Genomic DNA, 21,959 nt, shown 5'->3' on the forward strand with positions numbered 1-21,959 from the left:
GGATATCTGGCTTGTGAAATGTTCTGAAAATAAAAAGGTGTGTGTGTGTGTCCTGTGGCAGATACTGTATGTTGCTGACTCCAGTTCTATTCCCTGCCTATTCTCACTTGCCTGCTTTTCTTGTATAGGAAAGATTATATTCTGTATTTGCAAGCTGTTTTGTAAGAGGATTATATTCCCTTGCCCTGTTGCTATCAGCCTTAGCATGTCACTTGCTTTGGCCAAGGGAGCATGGGGGAAAATGACAGGTGCCCCTGTTGAGTAGTATCTTTAAGAACGATCACATGGTTCTTCCATCTGACTTTTCTATCCATTATGATTTCATTTCTTTTTCCTTGGTTTTCTCCCCTTTCACTTTTAGAGAGACATTTAAAGCAACTTACAATCGAACATTGTTTACTTTTCATTATTTGTCATAAGAAAAATATAATGCATTATTATTATATGTGCTTCCAAGCACATATACTGCATTATAAGATCTATAACAACTTCCTAAAACTTACCTAAAACACAGTAACAGTCACAGGTATGTATAAAACAAAAAATGATATGAGGTTACAAGTTGCTTAAATGTTAGGTTTCTTTCAATTAAGTAATAGCTTCTCTCCCGTTGTAAACTTTCCTCACTGACTTTGTTTCTTTTTCCTTGGTTTTCTTCCTTCTCACTTTGGAAAATACTCACAAAAATGTACTGGGAGATATGTTCGCTAAGGTTTGGTTATTAAAAATGAAATGTTTTTCTTAGCCAGGCACAGTGGCGCCTACCTGTAATTCTAGTAGTCTGGGAGGCTGAGGCAGCGAGATCATGTGTTCGAGAGTACATGAGAATTTAGCGATTTAGCAAGATCATGCGGCAAAAAAGGGGGCGGGGCCCTTGTTGCCTTTGCTGCCTTGTGTGCGCCTTGTTGTTTCTCCTCCGTGAGGCCTGTCTGCCTTCCCTGCCTTGGAGCCAGCTGATTATGGACTGAGGCCTCTGCAACTATGTGTTTAAATATATCATAAGTGGGAGACGTGCGGGGAGCAGAGTGCCCAGGACTGACTGAGCCCAGCTCTGTCCGTCCAGCTGGCTATGCCTACTTGTGACCAAGACCTGATAAGGACCCCCGCCCCCCTTGTCTGTACAGCTACCTAGTTCCACACTACAGAGGCACAGGGAGACATAAAGGCCATTGTCCTGAACTGCAGAAGTGAACAAGAGAGAGAGGGCCTCTCTCAGGCTCCCTGATGAAAACTGAAGCCCCCTGGAAAAGTGAAGAGAATCTGCAGTAAAGGCACACCAGACCACCGTGCTTGGTAAGTTGGAGGGATCGTCACCTCCCATCAGAACCTGGACTATCTTCAGGGGAAAGGCAGCTGGATGGAACCTGCAGTAGAACCTCACACAGTTCAACCCTGCAGGAGGTCAGGGAGCTCATCTTGGGACCTGCAGCCAGAAATCTGCCTGAATCTCACAGGTCTGTGACTGGCTTACTGAGACTCATTGACATATAACTGCACACTGCTGCCCACATTGTCTATTGTGACAGAAGAGACATACCCTGAAGGAGGCCCTTCATTTTTATCTTTTATTTGTTGTTTTCAAAATTACCACTATTTTTTTTTGCTCTTATTTTTAATTTTTTCCCTTCGTTTTCTACTCTTTTAAAATTTTTTATCTTTCTCTTTTTCCTTTCTTTTCTTTTCTTTTTTTTTTTGCACTTTATTAAATTCTTTTATTGGTGCATTGTAGGTATACAACACAATTACGTTTCTCATTGGGAAGTGTACCTTTACATAATGCATCTTGGTTCTTATTTTTTCCCCATTCCTAGCCCTCCCTTCACCCCCTCCACCCTTCCCTATTTACAAAGACTTTATTTCCATTTCTCATCATTTTTCCTTTCCCTTCTTTCTTTTCCCCTGTGCCTCCTACTACCCCTACCCATTTGGACCTTTTCTTTCTATTTTACATTATTGATTACTCATTCTAATCATTGGTACATTTTAGGTATACAATATAATAACATTCATCATTGGAAATTTGCACCTTTACATAATCTCTCTTGGTTCTTATTTTTCACCCTTGCCCAGCCCTCCTTTCAACCCCTCCACTCCTCCCTATTTACAAAGATTTTGTTCCTATTTTTCCATTTTCTCATATTAATCCCATTCCCTTCTATCCTTTTCTCTAGCCCTCCCACTTCCTTCCCCTTTGTCCCTTTTCTTCCTATTTCACATTACCTGTTATACATTTTAGTCCTTATTTACACTTTCAGTTTCTCACACCAGAGAAACTATTCAGTATTTATACATGTGTGTCCTATTTATTTCACTTAAGAGTATTGCCTCAAAGTGCATCCATTTAGCTATAAATGTCTCTAATTTCTCATTTTTGATGGCTGAGTAGTACTCCATTTAATAAAAAAACCACATTTTTTTACCCAGTCTCCAGTTGATGGGCATTTGGGCTGTTTCCAAGTTTTAGCTATCACAAACTGTGCTGCTATGAACATGGGCACACATATATCACTGTGGTATGATTCTTTTAATTCTTTGGGGAAGATCCCCAGCAGGGGAATAGCTGGGTCAAATGGGACTTCCAGTCCTAGTTCTTTGAGGTATCTCCATACTGATTTCCACAGTGCTTGTACCAGTCTACACTCCCAGCAGCAGTGGAGCAGGGTTCCTCTTTTCCCACAGCCCCGCCAGCATTTGTTATTGGTTGATTTCATGATAGCAGCCATTCTTGCTGGAGTGAAATGGAATCTCAGTGTTGTTTTCATTTGCATCTCTTGAATGACCAGTGATATTGAACATTTTTTCATGTATTTATTTGCTATTTCGACTTCTTTATCTGAGAAATGCCTGTTCATTTCAGATGCCCATTTTTGGATTGGGTCTTTAAATTTGGGAGGTCTGATCTTTTTAAGCTCTTTATAGATTTGAGATAGTAGACCTTTGTCTGAGGAAGAGCAGGTGAAGATTTTTTTCCCACATTGTGGGTTATCTCTTCACACTGCTGGTGGTTTCTCTTGCTGTGCAGAAGCCTTTTAATAAAAAGAGATCCCACTTCTTGATTGTTTGTGCTAGTTCACGGGCAACTGAGGTTTTGTTCATAAAATCTTTTCCTACACCGATGTCTTCAAGGGTTCTACCTAACCTCTGTTCCAACTGGTTCAGAGTTTCTATTTTAATATTTAGATCTTTAATCCATTTTGATTTTAGTTTAGTGCATGGTGAGAGATACAGGTCTACTTTTAATCTTCGGCAAGTTGAAGCCCAATTTTTCCAGCACCATTTATTAAAGAGGCTATCTTTCCTCCAGTGAAGGTGTTTGGCTCCTTTGTTGAAGATGAGATGGCTGAGTGTGTCTGGCGTTGTTTCTGCATCTTCTAATCTGTTCCACTGGTCCTCAAGTCTGTTTCTTTGCCAGTACCATGCTGTTTTTATCACAGTAGCTTTGTAGTATAGGTGCAGGTTGGGGATTGTGATACCCCCTGCCATGTCTCTGTTATCTAGAATTGCTTTTGCTATTCTGGGACTCTTCTTGTTCCAAATGAATTTTTGGATTGTTTTCTCGAGGTCCATGAAGTATGCTGCTGGGATCTCAACTGGAATTGCATTAAATGTATATAGCAGTTTTGGAAGTATGGCCATTTTCACTATATTAATCCTTCCTACCCAGGAGCAGGGGATGTCTGTCCATTTTCTGATATCATCTTCAATATCTCTTTTCAGAGTGCCATAGTTTTCAGAGAAGAAGTCTTTGATTTCTTTCGTTAGGATGATTCCTAGGTATTTCATTTTTTTGGATGCTATTGTGAAAGGAATTATTTTCCCTATTTCTCTCTCAGTGAGTCTGTCACTGGTGTAGAGGAAAGCTATTGATTTTTGTGTGTTGATCTTGGAACCAGCTACTTTACTGAATTTGGTTATTAAGTCTAGAAGACTTTTGGTGGAGTTCTTGGGGTCTTCTATATAGAGTATCATGTCATCTGCAAATAATGACAATTTGACTTCTTCATTTCCTATCTTTATTCCTTTTATTTCTTTCTCTTGTCTAACTGCCATGGCTAATGTTTCCAGAACTATATTGAACAAGAGTGGTGATAGTGGACATCCTTGTCTTGTTCCTGATTTGAGTGTGAAGGATTTCAGTTTTTGACCATTTAGTATGATATTGGCTGTTGGTTTTTCATAGATGGCTTCTATCAGTTTGAGGTAGAGACCATCTATTCCAATTTTTTGTAGGGTTTTTATCATAAATGCATGTTGGATTTTGTCAAATGCTTTTTCTGCATCTATGGAGATAATCATACAGTTTTTGTCCTTGGCTCTATGGATATAGTGTATTACATTGATTGAGTTGCATATGTTGAACCATCCCTGCATCCCTGGGATGAATCCCACTTGATCAGGGTGTATGATCTTCTTGATGATCTTCTGCATTCTGTTTGCCATTATCTTATGAAGGATTTTTGCATCTATGTTCATTAGTGAGATTGGCCTATAGTTCTCTTTTTCAGTTGGGTCTTTCTCTGCTTTGGGGATCAAGGTGATGCTTGCTTCCGGGAATGAATTTGGGAGTATTGCTTCCCTTTCAATTTCATTGAAGAGTTTAAACAGTAGTGGCAGCAGTTCCTCTCTAAATGTCTTGTAGAATTCAGCAGTGAAGCCATCAGGGCCTGTGCTTTTCTTAGTTGATAAGTTTTTAATTACATTTTCAATTTCATTGGTTGATATTAGGTTGTTCAGAATTTTTAGGTCTTCTTCGTTCAACTTTGGTAATTCATATGTATCTAGGAATCTGTCCATTTCTTCTGTGTTGTCCATCTTATTGGTGTACAGGTTCTGGAAGTAGGTATTGATGATCCTCTGGATTTCTGTTGGGTCTGTTGTAATTTCACCCTTTTCATTCCTAATTGCATGGATTTGGGCCTATTCTTTCCTTTTTCTGACAAGATTGGCTAAAGGTTTGTCAGTTTTGTTGATTCTTTCAAAGAACCAACTCTTGGCTTCATTGATGTTTTGTATCATTCTCTTAGTCTCCATTGCATTGATTTCTCCTCTGATCTTTATAATTTCCTCTCTTGTATGAGCTTTGGGGTTGTCTTGCTCTTCTTTTTCTAGAAGCTTGAGGTTCAGCATCAGGTTGTTTAATTGGGCTCGTCCTGTTTTCCTAATATATGTATTCTATGAATTTCCCTCATAAGACAGCTTTCATTGTTTCCCATAGATTCCAATATGTTGTATTGTCATTGTCATTTAATTGAAGGAACTGTCTGATTTCTTCTTTAATTTCCTCTGTGACTCATTGGTTATTCAGAAGTGTGTTGTTCAATTTCCACATGTTTATGAAATTTTTTGAGTTTCTTTTGCTATGGATCTCCAATTTCATCGCACTATGGTCTGATAATATACAGGGGATAACTTCAATTCCTTTGCACTTACTTAAACATGTTCTATGTGTGAGTATGTGGTCTATTTTGGAGAATGACCCATGTGCAGCTGAGAAGAATGTGTATTCTGATTTTGTGGGGTGGAAGACTCTGTAAACATCTGTTAAGTTCATTTGTTCAAGAGTTCGATTGAGTTCTAGTATTTCATTACTTATTTTTAGTCTAGTTGATCTATCTATTTGTGACAGTGGGGTGTTGAGATCCCCCACTACAATTGTATTAGTGCATACATGACTTTTCATGTCCATTAGTATTTGTTTTATATAGTTGGGTGCACTAGTGTTTGGTGCATAGATATTTATGATTGTCATCTCTTCCTCTTGGATTGTTCCCTTTACAAGGATATAGTGTCCTTCTTCATCTCTCTTCATCAGTGTTGGTTTGAAATCTACTTGATCTGCAAAGCAGATAGCTACTCCTGCTTTTTTTCGGGTTCCTGTCACATGGAGTATTGTTTTCCACCCTTTAACCTTTAGTCTATGAGTTTCCTTTGAATGAAGTGTGTTTCTTGTATGCAGCATATTGTTGGATTTTGCTTCTTGATCCATTCTGCCAATCTCTTTCTTTTGATTGGTGAATTGAGACCATTAACTTTGATAGTTATAACTGAAATGTATTGACTTGTCATTGCCATGACTTTTTCTTTTTGTTGGGCTCTCCCCCTTTACATTTAATTTCTTGTCATGCCAGATGGGTTCATTCTGCTTTGCTTCCTGGGGTTGTGATCCTCAATGTCTGTTCCTAGGATATTGTGTAAAATTCTTTGGAGTGCTGGTTTGGTATTCACAAAGTTCCTAAGGTGCTCTTTGTCATGAAAGTATCTTATTTCTCCATCAATTCTGAAAGATAGTTTTGCAGGGTCCATCAATCTGGGTTGGAGGCTGTTTTCTTTTAGGGCTTGGAATATGTCACTCCAAGCTCTTCTTGCCTTGATGGTTTGTGTTGAGAAGTCTGCTGTGATTCTGATGGGCTTTCCTTTGTATGTGATTTGTTTCTTTAACTGCTTGTAGAACTTTGTTCTTCTGTTGAGTTTCTGGAGTCTTAACAATTATATGCCTATGTGTAGATTTTTTTTGATCAAGGCTATTTGGAGTCCTATATGCCTCACTTATCTGTATGTCAAGCTCTTTTCCCCTGCTTGGGAAGTTTTCTGCCATTATTTCTGTGAAGAGTTTTTTTTATGTCATCTGCACTCTCTCCTGTTTCTTCATTGACTCCAATCAGTCTTATGTTATTGTTCTTTGCATCATCTAGCAGCTGCTGGATTGATTTCTCATGTTCCCTTATAATTTTGAAGCAATTTTTCTTTTCCTGTTCATTAATTGCAATCTTATCTTCTATATTTGAAATTCTGTCCTCACATTGGCTCATTCTGCTGTGTAGACTTTCAATGGAGTTTTTCATGTCCTAGAAATCTATTTGCATCTGTTTTATGGATTCCATTTGTTTCCTATGCTGGGATTCCATCATGTTCCTGAGCTCCTCTCTAGATTTATTAATCATGTCTTGCACTAGGGGCACAATTTCTCCTGTTATCTGAGAAATTATTTCTGATTTCATTTTTTCCAGAACCCCTTTTGTTGCCAGTTCAGTGGGTCCAGGTGTTTGAGTATCAGAGTGTTCCATCTTATTTCCCTTTGGGGTTGGTGTAGGTGATCTGGAAGTCTGGTTTTGAGACTTATTTAGGTGTTTTCTCATTTCGACTGTGGGGTGGGGGGGGCTGTTGGTGCCTGCACAGATTACCTCCTCTGAGCTGTGAGAGGTGGGACAGGGGCCAGGAGCAGCGGTAGGGATGGTGACCCAAAAGCCCTTTCCTCTGGCCTGGGAGCAGTGGGAGGGATGGTGGTTCTGAAGCCCCTTCCTCTGGACCAGGAGCAGTGGGATCGAAGCTCAGAAGCCCCTACCTCTGGGCCGGGAGTGGCAGGAGAGATGGTGGCCTGGAAGCACCTTCCTCTGGGCCAGGAGCAGTGTGTCCCACATTATTATTCATCTCCCTTTGTGCTCCTGTTCTGGCCCTAATTCATATTTCTTCTTTATCTTTCTTTTCTTCTCTTTTTCCTTCTCTTACCTATGTCCTCTGGCCTCACTGCTAACCTTCCCCTCTCCTTCTACCTACCTATCCCTCCCTCCCCAACTCCTTCTAACTCCCCATTCTGAAGGGTAAGGTTGCTATATTGAAGAGTTTATTCACTATAAACATTTGTTGGGTTGGTCCTTGATTTTGATTTAATTCACAGAGTCAAAGGTGATAGATTAATAAGTACCACAAATTGTCATTTTCTAAGAGGTACTCGATGCTATTGTGTTGCTAACTATATCACTTGGGCTAATGTGTTGTGATTGATCTAATCAGTTGTCCTTCTTGGTACAATGAAAATGAGACAGCCTCAGAGCCATTAGAGACTCAAAACCTAAAGACTAGCTATATCTGGAAGACACCTCTGAGAAGCAATCATTCCATAAGGGTTCTAAATACATCAACGAAGGTACTTGCAATAAGCAACTTCAGAATATCAACCCAGGAACTAAACTAAGGACAGTACCAAAAACAAAAATGAGAAGACATTTAAGTAAGGTGACTTCCACCCCACAAAAGGCAAATTCTGGGGGAAATGAGGTAGAAAAGTCTGGTAATTAACCACCTGGACACACTGAACTGATAGCATAGGAAGTAACAAAACAGATGAATGAGGTTCTAGAAAAATTCAAAACAGAAATAATCTCCCAGATAACTACAGAGATGGTGAGCAGAGTGAAAGACATGATTAAGGGCTCTAGAACAGAAATAGATTAAAAAAATAGATGAGCTCAGAAATATGCTGGAAGCCATGAATGCCCAGCATAAGAAAGAAATGGAAGCCATGGTTGCCCAACATATGAAAGAAATGGAATCCATGAAACAGATTCAAACAGATATCCAGGAGATTAAAAACTCCATTGAAAGCATACAGAACAGATTAAGAGAATCTGAAGATAGAATATCAGATACAGAAGACAGGATTGTGGTGAAGGACCGTGAAAACAGATTTCTTAAAAATAGTAAGGGACCATGAGAAATCAATCCAACAGCTGCTAGATGATGCAAAGGAGAACAACATAAGACTGATAGGAGTCCACGAAAAAACAGGAGAAAGTACAATTGACATAAAAAAAACCTGTTTACAGAAGTAATAGTAGAAAACTTCCCAGACAGAGGTGGAGAATTGGACATACAGATAAGTGAGGCATATAGAACTCCAATTAGCCATGATCAAAAAAATTCTACACCTGGACATAAAATAGTCAAGATCCCAGAAACCCAACAGAAGAACAAAATCCTACAGGCAGTTAGAGAAAAGAAACAAATCACCTACAAAGGAAAGCCCATCAGAATCATGGCAGACTTCTCAACACACACCCTCAAATCAAGGAGAGTCTGAAGTGAGCCCTAAAAGAAAATAATTTCCAGCCTAGACTATTGTATACTGCAAAATTATCTTTCAAAATTGATGGGGAAATTAAACACTTCCACAACAAAGAACATCTGAGAAATTTCATGAACACAAAACGAACACTCCATACAATTTTAAGCAATATCCTAGAAAAAGACAATGAAGTTCACAACTCCATGAGGCCCAACAGAGGGAAGCCACCAGGCAAGGTATGACACTAAAGGGAAAGGGGGGAGGATAAGAAATAGAAGAGCCAACAACAGTAAATCATCATGACAAGGATGAGTTAATATCTATCAATTATAACTATCAAAGTTAATGGCCTCAATTCACCAATCAAAAGAAATAGACTGACAATGGATTAAGTAGCAAAATCCAGCAACATGCGGTATACAAGAAACACACCTAACTCAAAAGGAAAGTCATAGAATGAAAGTAAAAGGATGGAAAACGGTTCTCCATCCGACAGGAACCCAGAAAAAAGCAGGCGTAGCAATCTTATTTGCAGGCAAAGTAGATTTCAAACCAAAACTAATTATGAGAGTCAAATATAGTCACTACATCCTTGTGAATGGAACAATCCAAGAAGAAGAGATGACAATCCTAAATATATATGTACCAAATACAAATGTCCCCAACTATACAAAACAAATATTAATGGACATGAAAAACCAAATAAGCACTAATACAATTGTAGTGGGGGACCTCAATATCCCACTATCACAAATAGACAGATCATCTAGACAAAAAATTATCAACAAAATTCTAGAACTGAACCAAGCTACTGAACAAATGGACTTAATAGATGTTTACAGAGTCTTCCACCCCACAAAGTCAGAATACACATTCTTTTCGGCTGCACAGGGGTCATTCTCCAAAATGGATCACATGCTAGCTCATAGAACATGTCTAAGTAAATGTAAAAGAATTAAAGTTATCCCCTGTATATTATCAGACCATAGTGCAATAAAATTGGAGGTCAGTAACAGGAGAAAGCGCAAAACTCCCACAAACACATGGAAACTGAATAACACCCTCCTGAACAACTAATGGGTCACAGAGGCAATTAAAGAAGAAATTAGACAGTCTCTGCAAGTAAATGACAATGCCAGTACAACATACAGGCATCTATGGGACACAATGAAAGCAGTTCTATGCAGGAAATTCATAGCAGTGAATGTCCATATTAGGAAAACAGAGAGAACTCTTTTACATAACCTAATGCAGAACCTCAAGTTCCTAGAAAATGAAGAGCAAGATAAACCCAAAGCTCATACAAGAAAGGAAATTATAATGATCAGAGTAGAAATCAATGCAATGGAGACTAAGAGAACGATACAAAAAAATTAATGAATCAAAGAGTTGGTATTTTGAAAGAATAAATAAAATCAATAAACCTTTAGCTAACCTTATCCAAAAAAGGAAAGAAAAGGCTGAAATCCATGCAACCAAGAATGGAAAAGGTGAAGTCACAATAGACCCAGCAGAAATCCAGAGGATCATCAATATCTACTTTGAGAACCTGTACTCTAATAAAATGGAAAACACAGAAGAAATGGACAGATTCCTAGATACATATGAATTGCCAAAGTTAAATGAAGAAGATATAGAAATTCTAAACACCCCAATTATAATGAGTGAAATTAAAAATGTAATAAAAAATTTACCAACAAAGAAAAGCCCAGGTCCTGATGGCTTCATTGCTGAATTCTAAAAGACATTTAAAGAAGAACTATTGCCATTACTCTTTAAACTCATCAAGGAAATTGAAAGGGAAGCAAGGCTTCCAAATTCATTCCTGGAAGCAAGTGTTACTTTGATTCCAAAACCAGGGAAAGACCCAACCCAAAAAGAGAATTTCAGACCAATCTCCCTAATGAACATAGATGCAAAAATCCTCAACAAGATACTGGCAAACAGAATACAGAGGGTCATCAAGAAGATCATACACCCTGACCAAGTCTGATTTATCCCAGGCATGCAAGGATGGTTCAACATCCGTAAATCAATAAATGTAATACACTATATTAACAGAGTCAAGGACCAAAACCATATGATCATCTCAATAGATGCAGAAAAGGCATTTGACAAAATGCCTTTATCATGACACACCCGTTCATGATAAAAATGCTACAGAAAATTGGACTAGATCATTTTTATCTCAATCTGATTAAGGCTATTTGTGAAAAACCAACAGCCAACATCATACTAAATGGTCAAAAACTGAAAACTTTCACACTAAAATCAGGAACAAGACAAGGATGCCCATTATCACCACTCCTGTTCAATATAGTTCTGGAAACATTAGCCACAGCAATTAAAAAAGAGAAGGAAATAAAAGGAATAAAGATAGTAAAGGAAGAAGTTAAACTGTCATTATTTGACGATGATATGATACTTTACATAGAAGACCCAAAAAATTTGGTCAAAAGTCTTCTAGACTTAATCGACAGATTCAGTAGAGTAGCTGGATATAAGGTCAACACTCAAAAAATAATAGCCTTCTTACACACAGATAGCAGACTCATTGAGAGAGAAATTTGGGAAACAATTTCTTTTACAATAGCATCAAAAAAATGAAATATCTAGGAATCAACCTAACAAAGGAAGCAAAAGACCTCTACACTGAAAACTACAGCATTCTGAAAAAGGAGATCGAGAAGGATATAAGAAAATGGAAAGATATTCCTTGTTCCTGGGTAGGAAGAATCAATATAGTGAAAATGGCCATACTTCCAAAACTACTATATAGATTCAATGCAATGGCAATTGAAATTCCAACAATATACATCACAGAACTAGAGAAAACAATCCAAAAATTCACTTGGAATCAGAAGAGACCTAGAATAGCAAAAGCAATTCTAGGCAACAGAGACATGACTGAGGGTATCATAATCCCCAACTTGAAACTATACTACAAAGCTACTGTGATAAAAACAGCATGGTACTGGCAAAGAAACAGACCTGAAGATCAGGGGAATAGAGTAGAAGATGCAGAAACAACTTCAGAAATACTCAGCCACCTCATCTTTGACAAAGGAGCCAACCACCCTCATTGGAGGAAGGATAGCCTATTTAATAAATGGTGTTGGAAAAACTGGATTTCAACCTGCCAAAGATTAAAACTAGACCCATACCTATCACCATGCACTAAACTAAGATCAAAGTGGATTAAAGATCTAAATATTAAGATGGAAACACTAAAATTTCTGGAAGATAAGTTAGGTAGATTTCTTGAAGACATTAGCATAGGAAAAGACTATGAACAAAACCTCAGTAGCATGGGAGCTAGCAAAAAGAATCAACATCTGGGATCTCATCTTATTAAAAAGCTTCTGCACAGCAAGAGAAACCACCAACAGAACTAAGAGACAACCTACAATGTGGGAAGAACTTTTTAGCAACTGTATCTCAGACAAAGGTCTACTATCTAGAATATATAAAGAATTGAAAAAAATCAGACCTCCCAAATTCAAAGACCCAATGCAAAAATGGGCATGTGAAATGAACAAAGAAGTAAAAGCAGCAAATAAATATATGAAAAAATGTTCAACATCACTGGTTATTTGAGAGATGCAGATGAAAACAACAGTGAGATTCCACGTCACCTCAGAAAGAATGGCTGGTATCAAGAAATCAAACAATAACAAATGCTGTTGGGGGTGTGGAGAGAAAGGAACCCTTCTCTGTTGTTGGTGGGAGTGCAGACTGGTGCAACCACTGTGGAAATCAGTATGGAGATACCTCAAAGAACTAGGGCTAGAGGTCCCACTTGACCCAGCTATTCCCCTGCTAGCTATCTTCCCCAGAGAATTAAAAGAATCATACCACAGCGATATATGTGCACCCATGTTTATAGCGGCACAGTTTTTTATAGCTAAAGCTTGGAAACAGCCCAAGTGCTCATCAACTGGAAACTGGATAAAGAAGATGTGGGGTTTTTTTGTTTTGTTTTGTTTTTAATAAAATGGAGTAGTACTCAGCCATAAAGAATGAGAAACTAGAGACATTTATAGCTAAATGCATGCATATTGAGGCCATATTCTTAAGTGAAATAAATAGGACACACATGTGTAAATACCGAATAGTTTCTCTAGTGTGAGAAACTGAAAGTGTAAATAAGGATTAAAATGATTAAAGTGAATAATTCATAATTTGAAATAGGAAAAGGTCCAAAGGTGTAGGGGAAGTGGGAGGGGAAGGGGAAAGGAAAAATTATGAGAAAAGAAAAAAATGGAAACAAAGTCTAAGTAAATAGGGAAGGGTGGAAGGGGTGAAGGGTGTACAGGAAATGGGGGAAAAATAAGAACTAAGATACATCATGTACAGGTACAAGCACCCAATGATAAATGTAAACATATTGTATACCTAAAATGTACCAATAAAAGAATTTTTTTAAAAAAGGGGTGCAGAGTTTGAGGCCTCACAGTGGAGGCCCTGTGTTCAATTTCTTGCAAAAAAAGGAGTGATTTTTCTATTGGAAAAATATTAACTAGAACAATATCTTCTGAGAAAGGTCTGTACTTCACAGAGTTCTTTGGAAGGTTAAATGCAATTGTACATGTTAAATACCTGGTACTTAAACAATCTACTTCTATTTATTGTATTAATATCCAATTAAAATTATACCATATATGTATACATATATACACACATAAATATATTTGGCATAGTGTCAGTGATCTTCATTGACTCAATTAGTAGTATTTTCAGTACAAAAATAACTAAATAGATTTTGCTCGTTTGGTTCTATTTTATTGTGGTAAACTCTAATATGGCTGTCATCTTATTGTTTACAAGTCTCTTTTTGCTGATTCAATCCAAAACTTATCTACATTCCCCCCCAAAATCAAACCAACCAACCAACCAAACAAACGAAGAAACGCCAACAAATTCTAGCTGCAATTCAAAGTTTCTGCCACCAGGTGGTACTTAGCCTAGCATTTAATATGTAAGCATGCTACCTGCTTTTGTTTAAATCAACTTACCCCACTTCCTTTATTATTTTTTTAAAAGCTATTAACTCCACGAAATTGAAACTATTTTATTCAGTGAAGCAGACAATTATTACAGATTAAGACTTTCTGTTCATTTAAAATTAGTTTCTTTTGTTATTGAAGTACAGGAATGCCTTGTAATTTTGAATTCAAGTTCTCTATCAGACATGTATTTCAAAAATGTTATTTCTTAGTCTGTGGCTTATCTATTCATTTTTGGGGGTCATGTTGCCCAGGCTACTCTCAAACTTCTTGGCTCAAGGTATCCTCCTGCCTCAGCCTTCTGAATAACTAGGACCATAGGTGTACACCACTATGGTTGGCTATTCTCTTAATGAACAGAAGTTTTAAATTTTGACTTAGTGCACTTATCAATATTTTTACAGTTATTAGTTCATGTGTCCTTTCTAAGAAATTTTTGCCCATCCAAACTATATAGTTAGACTGTCATGTTTAGGTCTATAATATACTTGAAATTAAATTTGTTTGTAATATAAGATTAAGATGTAAGGGAATAAACACCTTGGTTATTTTCTCATGATTCTTAAATTTTCCTTATTTATTCTAATTTGACAACAATAATGATGAGGAAGCTTTTGGTTTTATCATTTGAATCTTCTTGTTCTGAAAGTTCCTGTCCCTTTTACAGGCTAAAGAATCTTCCAACTATCTTCCCCTAAAAGGGTATGGTCCCATGTGGATGAGCAGGAAGGGGGAGTCACTAGCTAACAAAGCATATTCTTCTGCAGTGGTGGGGCCTTTTGATAAATCACAGCACGGGAAGGTGGTAGCCCTGTCCTCCCCTAAGAATCTTTAGAAAAACCAAAGAGCAGAAGAGCAGACTCTTCAATATAAAGATAAGCTTTAAGTCTTGCTAAAGAATATTCTGTTTTTCTCCTAAGCAGCTCCTGCTATTTGGCTCTACAGGATTTCCTGGGAGACACTCAGGCAGGTTGTGGTGTTTTATTGCTCCTGTTTACCTTTGGTGTTTGCTTTACACACAGAGTGCAGTGATGAGAACCCACTAACATCTGTACCCCTTTCATGTATCAATTTAGCCTTTACACAATTCGGACTAGACGTGAACACACAATGGTGATCTTGCACAACACCTGGCTTCTTGTTGAAAAGACTGGATCAAATGTGACTGCTTCGGTATTTTTAACAAACATACACAAATATCCAAATGGTGCTGAGGTCACATAGCTCACAGAGGACTTGGTCTCCTCTGGTTACAGATCAGGTCCCCCCACTCCTCCACCTTCATCGGTTTTGGTTCTTCCCTCACCACTCTGTTGAAACAGCTTGCATCAGGCTTCCAAACTTTTGCTTACAAATCTGTAAATCCCACAGTTCACCTGGGCTAATTGCCACCTTTAACCCAAAGGATCACACCCTCCCTTTTTGAAATGTCTCCTCTGAACCATCAAGACTACTTTGCGCTGTCAAGCACAGTACTTTGCTTTTTATCCTATTTCTCTGGCTGTTCTTTCTCTGTTTCTTTGCTGGCTCTCCTCTCCCTTCATTCTAACTGCAGAAGTTTGCTAGGCTCTGTCTCTTCTTCAGTGATGTCTTATACACCAATGTCTCTATAGACCGTCTCCATGTTGAACTGCCAAATTTTGTTCTAACCTTTCCTTGAGCTTCAGACTCACATATGGAATGACCTACATTACAAATTCCTACATGGTTGACACACTGCTACCTCAAACTTAACTTGTCTAGACACATGTGTCAACCTTCCCACACATGGCAAGAGGAATAATGCTCTTCTACTCCATCTGGCAAGATATTCATGTCATAATCCCTGAAATTTGTGAATATGTTATATTAGCAAGGGAAAATTAAAGCTGCAGATGGAATTAACATTGCTAATCATGCACTTTCGCATGGAGAGATTCGTTTGGATTATCTAGGTGGACTTAATGTAGTCACAGGGATCTTTATAAGTAAGAAGGAAGTAGGAGAGTAGAGTCAAATAAGGTGGTGTGAGAAAGACTTGGCCAACCATTGCTAACTCTGCAGACGGAAGACAGCCTGAGCCAAACAGTGCAGGTAAACTCTAGATGCTGAGGAGGCAAGGACGCAGATGGCCCCTTAGCACTTAAGGAAGAACAAAGCTTTGCCCACACCGTGATGTTAGCTTTGTAAGGCCGCTTTTGGATTTCTGACGTCAGAATTGTAAAATATACATGTATGTTAATTTAATTTAAGATTGTGGTGTGTTGCTGCAGCACTAGGAGACTAATGTACCACACAACCCCTTTCTTTCCTAGCCTCCTTGGCACCATAGGTGGCATTCCAACCAATCAGTTGTTTAAACCAGTAACCTAAGGATTATCCTTGATTTTTTCCTTCCCTCTTTTTTTCACATCCATCAAATCCATCATAAAAACATGTCATCTCCATACCTATATTCTGACTTTTTACACCTCCACTGTTTCTACCTGGGCCCAGTCCCCTATTGTCTGCAACTGCCTGTCCCGCAGTAGTCTCTCCATTTCTACTCCCCCACCTCCGATCTCTGGGGCTATGTCAGCCAGGGTGATTTTTAAAAAGTCAAAATCCAATCATGCCATTCCCCAACTCATCACTGAAAACTCATCAGTGGCTTCCCATTGCACTGTTGGTACATTTTTTTTCAATGCCGTCCACAAGCTGGTCACAGATCGTAGGTTAACGAGGGTAAATTGACATCGCCAGCAGGGACCCAGCAGATCCTGTGTCATCCGGCTGTTGGCACCTTCTCAAACTGCACTTAATGCCATTGGTGCTCTCTTCTGCCTACTCCAGCCCCCTTCATCTCCACTTGGCTCTTCTACACCAAGCTTTTTTCTACCTCAGTGCCCCCTCCACCCCCATAACCCAGTTGGTGTAATCTTCTGAAATTAGGCTAAATGTCACATCTTCAGTGAGGTCTTCCCTGACTTCCTGGAGAAACTCTCTCTCCCTATCGTTACTTTTTGAGTTAACAGGTTACTTCTTTCATGCCACTTATCCCAACTGGAGTAGTAAGCTTGGTATTTGCCTGCTTCCCTGACTAGACTGTAAGCAGCATGCAGGCCTTCCCTCTATCCTCACATTGAATCTGTCAGACAAACATGTCCCTTCCACTGTTATATTTTGACTTTTCCTACCTACATTGTTCACTGTTTGGGTTCATTCCACCACTGCTTCCCATACAAGGCCTCCCACTTTTGATCACTGATTTTTAGCCCTATCTTAGGAGTACACCTGAAACTTAGTTGTTACTCAATAGATTTGACAAATCATGGAATAAAAAATAAAATAATCTTAAAAGAATCTCTACTTCCTACATGCTTCTTTTCTTGTTTTATTATGGCCTGAATTGGTGCCTTTTCCTCAATGAAATCATGATATACATTATATATAAGCATAAATCTAGCAGTATAGGTAAGGTTGCCAGATTAGGCAGGTGAAAATACAGGACATCTAAACTTGAATTTTAGATCAGCACTATTTGGGGCATCTTTATACTAAAAAAACCCTATTTGTCATTTATCTGAAATTTAAATTTACATAGGCATTCTGTATTTTATCTGTCAACCTTCCTTCTAGTCACTCCAAGTTAAGAAAGGTAGAAACAAATCTGAAGGACACTAAGCCATATTCCAAGATTCTCGCTCTTGTCCCTGTACATCACCTCACATCTCCCAGTGAGTTTTTCCTCCACAATGTTTAATCTGGCAAGTTTACTAAGTGTCTAGAGTCTGGAATATTTTCTGCAGTGCTACTGTTATGAGCTGAATTGTGTCCCCTACCTTGCCAAATTCACTTACTGAATTCCTACTCCTCAGAATGTGACTATATTTGGAGATGGGGTCTTAATGGGGTAGTTAATGGAGAATGAGGTCATATGGGTGGGCCCTAATCCAATATAACTGGTGTACTTATAAGAAGAGGAGATTAGGACACAGACAACACGGACAAAGGGGTAACCATGTAAGGACACAGCAAGGAGATAGCCATCTACAAGCCAAGGAGAGAGGCCTCAGGAGAAGCCAAACCTGCTGACACCTTGATCTTGGATTTGTAGCTTCTAAAACTGTCAAAAAAATAAATTTCTAGTGTTTAAACCTTCGAGTCTGTAGTATTTTGTTATGTTTTGGCAGCCTAGATAGCTAATACAGCTACATAAACTCACTAACATAAAACATCTGATAAAATTAAAGGAACTGTATCAAAAGTAATTCCTGTTACTTTTATTTTTAGCATAGTCAATTTTCAAAAGAAAATTATTACTATTTTATGTATAAATAATATATGGAATACCTATGGACTAATATCAAGCAAATTTCTATAGTTGAGAAGAAAACTCAATCAAGTAAAGAATCATATATTTTCAGTATTATTTTTAAAGCTTCTTGGGTAAGGTAAAGGCTCCTTTATAATTCTAGACTTCTTTAATTTTATAAGCTATCTGAATCCTGTAAGCTTTATATTTCATAGCAAGGATCTAGGTACACTATACATTCTGAATAATATTTTTGATCAAGTAAAAAAATTTTAAATGAATGTATCATAATAATTTTGAAGAGGGCCAGGATTTAGCTCAGTGGTTTCGCCACCTGCTATGCAAGCGCAGGGACCTGAGTTCGATCCCCGGTACCAAAAAAAAGAAAAAAAAAATTTTGAAGAAAGAAGTATTTGCAAAATGTAATTCTATATATACATATATATAATATATGCATACACATACCTATACCATTTTTATCTATGAGAAACATTGGTAGGCTATGAGAGTTTGGTCATAACATACATACTAGTTAATATTTTTGAAAGCTAAATAAAATTTGTATAAAGCTTACATACAAAAGGAAACAGTTGACCCACAGAATACTTGACAAATAGTAAGCTTTCAGAAGAAAATTTTTATCCCAGATAGATTTTTGTGTTGGTGCTAATTTAGAAAGTACTTTAAAGTTAAAACTAGAGACTGTTTAGTTGGTGAGCTCTGACTTAAGAATTCTTTATAGTTTCTAAAAGAAATCACTATTTGTAAAATCCAACACTTTCAATTAACTTTTAGATTGAATTTGCTTCTAGCCCCCCAAAAAGCAAGATAAAGCAATTATCAGAGCTGTGAAAGACAAGGAAAAAATCATGTTTTTGTGTTAAGTTTGCATAGCTGGAGAAGACAATTAATTATATTGCAAGAAAAAAAATGAATAGAGCATTGAAATAGAACCACTGTATCAAGCTTTGCCCTCTGCCACAAGACTAGAGCCAAATACTTGTCTTGCAGCCCTGGAAGTTCCCCAGAATAGCTGAGGGCAGAGCTCTCACACCAACTGTTTGCATGTTAATTTATTATGGATCTGGGGAGGCATTTGCTCATGAAATGAGAAAGGAACTATTGCACAAACTTGCTGAGAGGAGCACAAACGTAAAGAAACACTTAACAGAGTGGAGAGAGGAGGACCCCCTCAGGACCCAGACTGGCTGTCTCAGACAGAAAAGGCTGTATGAATGTTCACTGATATGTTTACAGCTCTGATAGCAAAGCGGCACTTGGTAACATTTGGAAATGAAACTGACATCAATTTTAAGGTAAGCTGGTCTGAAGTAAAATTTCAAATGATTTATGTTGATGAGCTTTGAAGAAATAAAGATGCTTTGCCATCAGCAGTAGTCCTCCAGACAAGAAAGGTGACAAACCACAAGGGACGAAACGCTAATTTTCTTGGAATGACCTGACAGAAGTATCATGTAGCTCTGTAAAGAATCACACTCCAGGATTTCTGAACAAGTTGACAGGATTTAAACACCTGGCAAATAAACAGTGCACTGAGACTGAGAAATCGCCAGTTGCTATTGTCAAATATTTAACAAACTGCTGTTTAATGGAATGAAATCTTCAGAGGTACTTCAGGTAACTGTGTCTGCTGTGAAATCTGTAATCGTGATCATCAGAATATATGTCATAGAAATAGTTTTAAAACTCTAAGAACTCAAACTTTAAAAACTGAAGTAGAATTTTAAAAATCCACTGAATCTGAGGTAATACTTTTAGTCCCAGTACTGGGCAATGAACCCAGGGCCTTTGCACTGAGCTATATTTCCAGCCTTTTTTATTTTGTCACTAAATTGCCTAGGCTAGGCTTGAAATTGTAATCCTCTTGTCTCAGCCTCCCAGAGTGCTGGGATTATAGGTATATATCATCATATTTAGCAATAAATAAATATTTAATCACTTGTCTGAGTGGCTTTAGGATCAGCTGCTTTTTAATTACTACATGCAGGAAAGAAGGGCCATGTTTGTAGTTCATATCAACATATATGTATGGGCATTTACTATGTGTAAGCCTTGGTGATAGACACTCTGGGCATCTTTTTACCATCCTGACAAAAATAGCTTTGGTGGGGTCTCAATTTGATTGGATTCCTGGTAGTTGTAGGAAGCAGTGTGCTATGAAAGATTATTGAAATTTAAGGAGGAACTCAGCAGGAAGATAAGCTGTGATGATTGGCGATGTCTTCCACAGGCATTGGGAGGGAAGAGTGCAGCATGTGTATTATGTATTTGCAATCACTGGGAACATAAGAGCACAAGACATGACTGCTGGATCAAACTCATGCAGTCAAGGCTCTGCTGATGACAGATATAAAGATATACTTTGAGAAGATTCTAGATGTCTACATTTAAATGATTAAAGGATGCATCTAAAATATAAATGTGATTTTGACTTTCAGTTTCCTTTTGTATTAGGCAAACTTTATATTGGTAATAAACTTATTAGCTCTGTGGCCAGCCTCTAGTCCTCTGTCATATAAGAAACAGTGACACTCTTAGGGAAGAAGATAAAGGCTCTCCATTTATCAAATAGGAGGATACAAGAAACTGCAATTAGAAGGAAGAACCAGATTCTTACTGAATCATCTTATTGGGCACTTAAAAAGAGTATCCTTGTTTTCTTTTCTTGAAAAAATTTTTCCCATGGAAATAGGAAGAAAATTTATACAGAAATAAGAAAGAAAACAAAGGCATTTATCAAATCGTGCTCAGGAGGATATGAGTAAAAGATTTCCAAAGAGCTCTGCGGATAAAAGGTGCTTTGAGAGCAATGTCCCACTCACTCTAAGAGGCTTACAATTCCAGGCCAGTATGAGATCTGCCCATCTAGGTTGGCTTCTCCTTTTTTTTTTTTCCAGTACAGGGGATTGAACTCAGGACCCTGTATTTGTGAGGCAGGCAAGGTGCCACTGAGCTAAATCCCTGGCCTCAGGTTGGCTTCTCCTTTAATTAAATTTTTTGACAAATTCAACATGTCATTTTGCACTTTGTTTCATTCAAAAATAGAACCAAGCCCTCCAATGGATTGATGGAGCCCTCAATTTAGGAAGAGGAATGCATTAATCATTTATTCATCCAAATCAAAGATTAATTTAATCATTCTGTATCACTACTCAGATTAACATTTTGATATTAATTACCACACTCCAAAGCTAAATTTTAAAAGCAAACCCTTAAGATGGCTTCATAATTATAAGTACTATACATTAGCTAGTCTGGCAGCTGCCCAAACTATCCTTCACCTTTGCCCATAAGTTGCTATATTGGTATCTGTGCACTTGCCAGTGGATAAAAACCTGCAACTTCATGCAAATTATATGTGGCAGACAAAGAAAGCCACACATTTTCAGACGTGCCTCCTATGAGAGGTGGAGTCTATGGCCCTTCCTCTAGGTGGTGTTCGGGATGGTCCCAGTGACAGCACAATATATGACAGTGTTGCTGCTCTGCCAGTTGTGCTGGGCTCGGGACTTATGAGACTGGAAGCTTCAATTTTCTGGTTCTTTTTTTTTTGTATATCCTTTTATTGGTACATTTTAGGTGTACAACATAATGACATTCATCATTGGAGATACGCACCTTTACATACTCTCTTGGTTCTTATTTTTCCCTCTTCCCTTACCCTCCCTTCAACCCCTCCATCCCTCCCTATTTACAAAGACTTTTCCCCCCATTTTTTCGTTTTCTCGTATTAATTCCATTCCCCTCTTTCCTTTCCCCTACTCCTCCCACTTCCCCCTCCCATTTTCCTCTTTTCTTCCTATTTCACATTATCTAT

At 38.0% G+C, this 21,959-nt stretch overlaps 1 protein-coding gene across 3 annotated transcripts in view; it reads right to left on the reverse strand.

Moving 5' to 3' along the window:
• Nucleotides 1–21,959, reverse strand: part of Pde11a (phosphodiesterase 11A) — a 514,960-nt gene that overhangs the window by 141,774 nt on the left and 351,227 nt on the right. The gene's annotated exons all lie outside the window — the stretch shown is intronic.

This window comes from Heterocephalus glaber, unplaced genomic scaffold, assembly GCF_053883595.1.
Source record: "Heterocephalus glaber isolate CG9 unplaced genomic scaffold, H.glaber_assembly_v1.0 deba00000347, whole genome shotgun sequence".
NCBI classification, from domain to species: Eukaryota; Metazoa; Chordata; class Mammalia; order Rodentia; family Bathyergidae; genus Heterocephalus; species Heterocephalus glaber.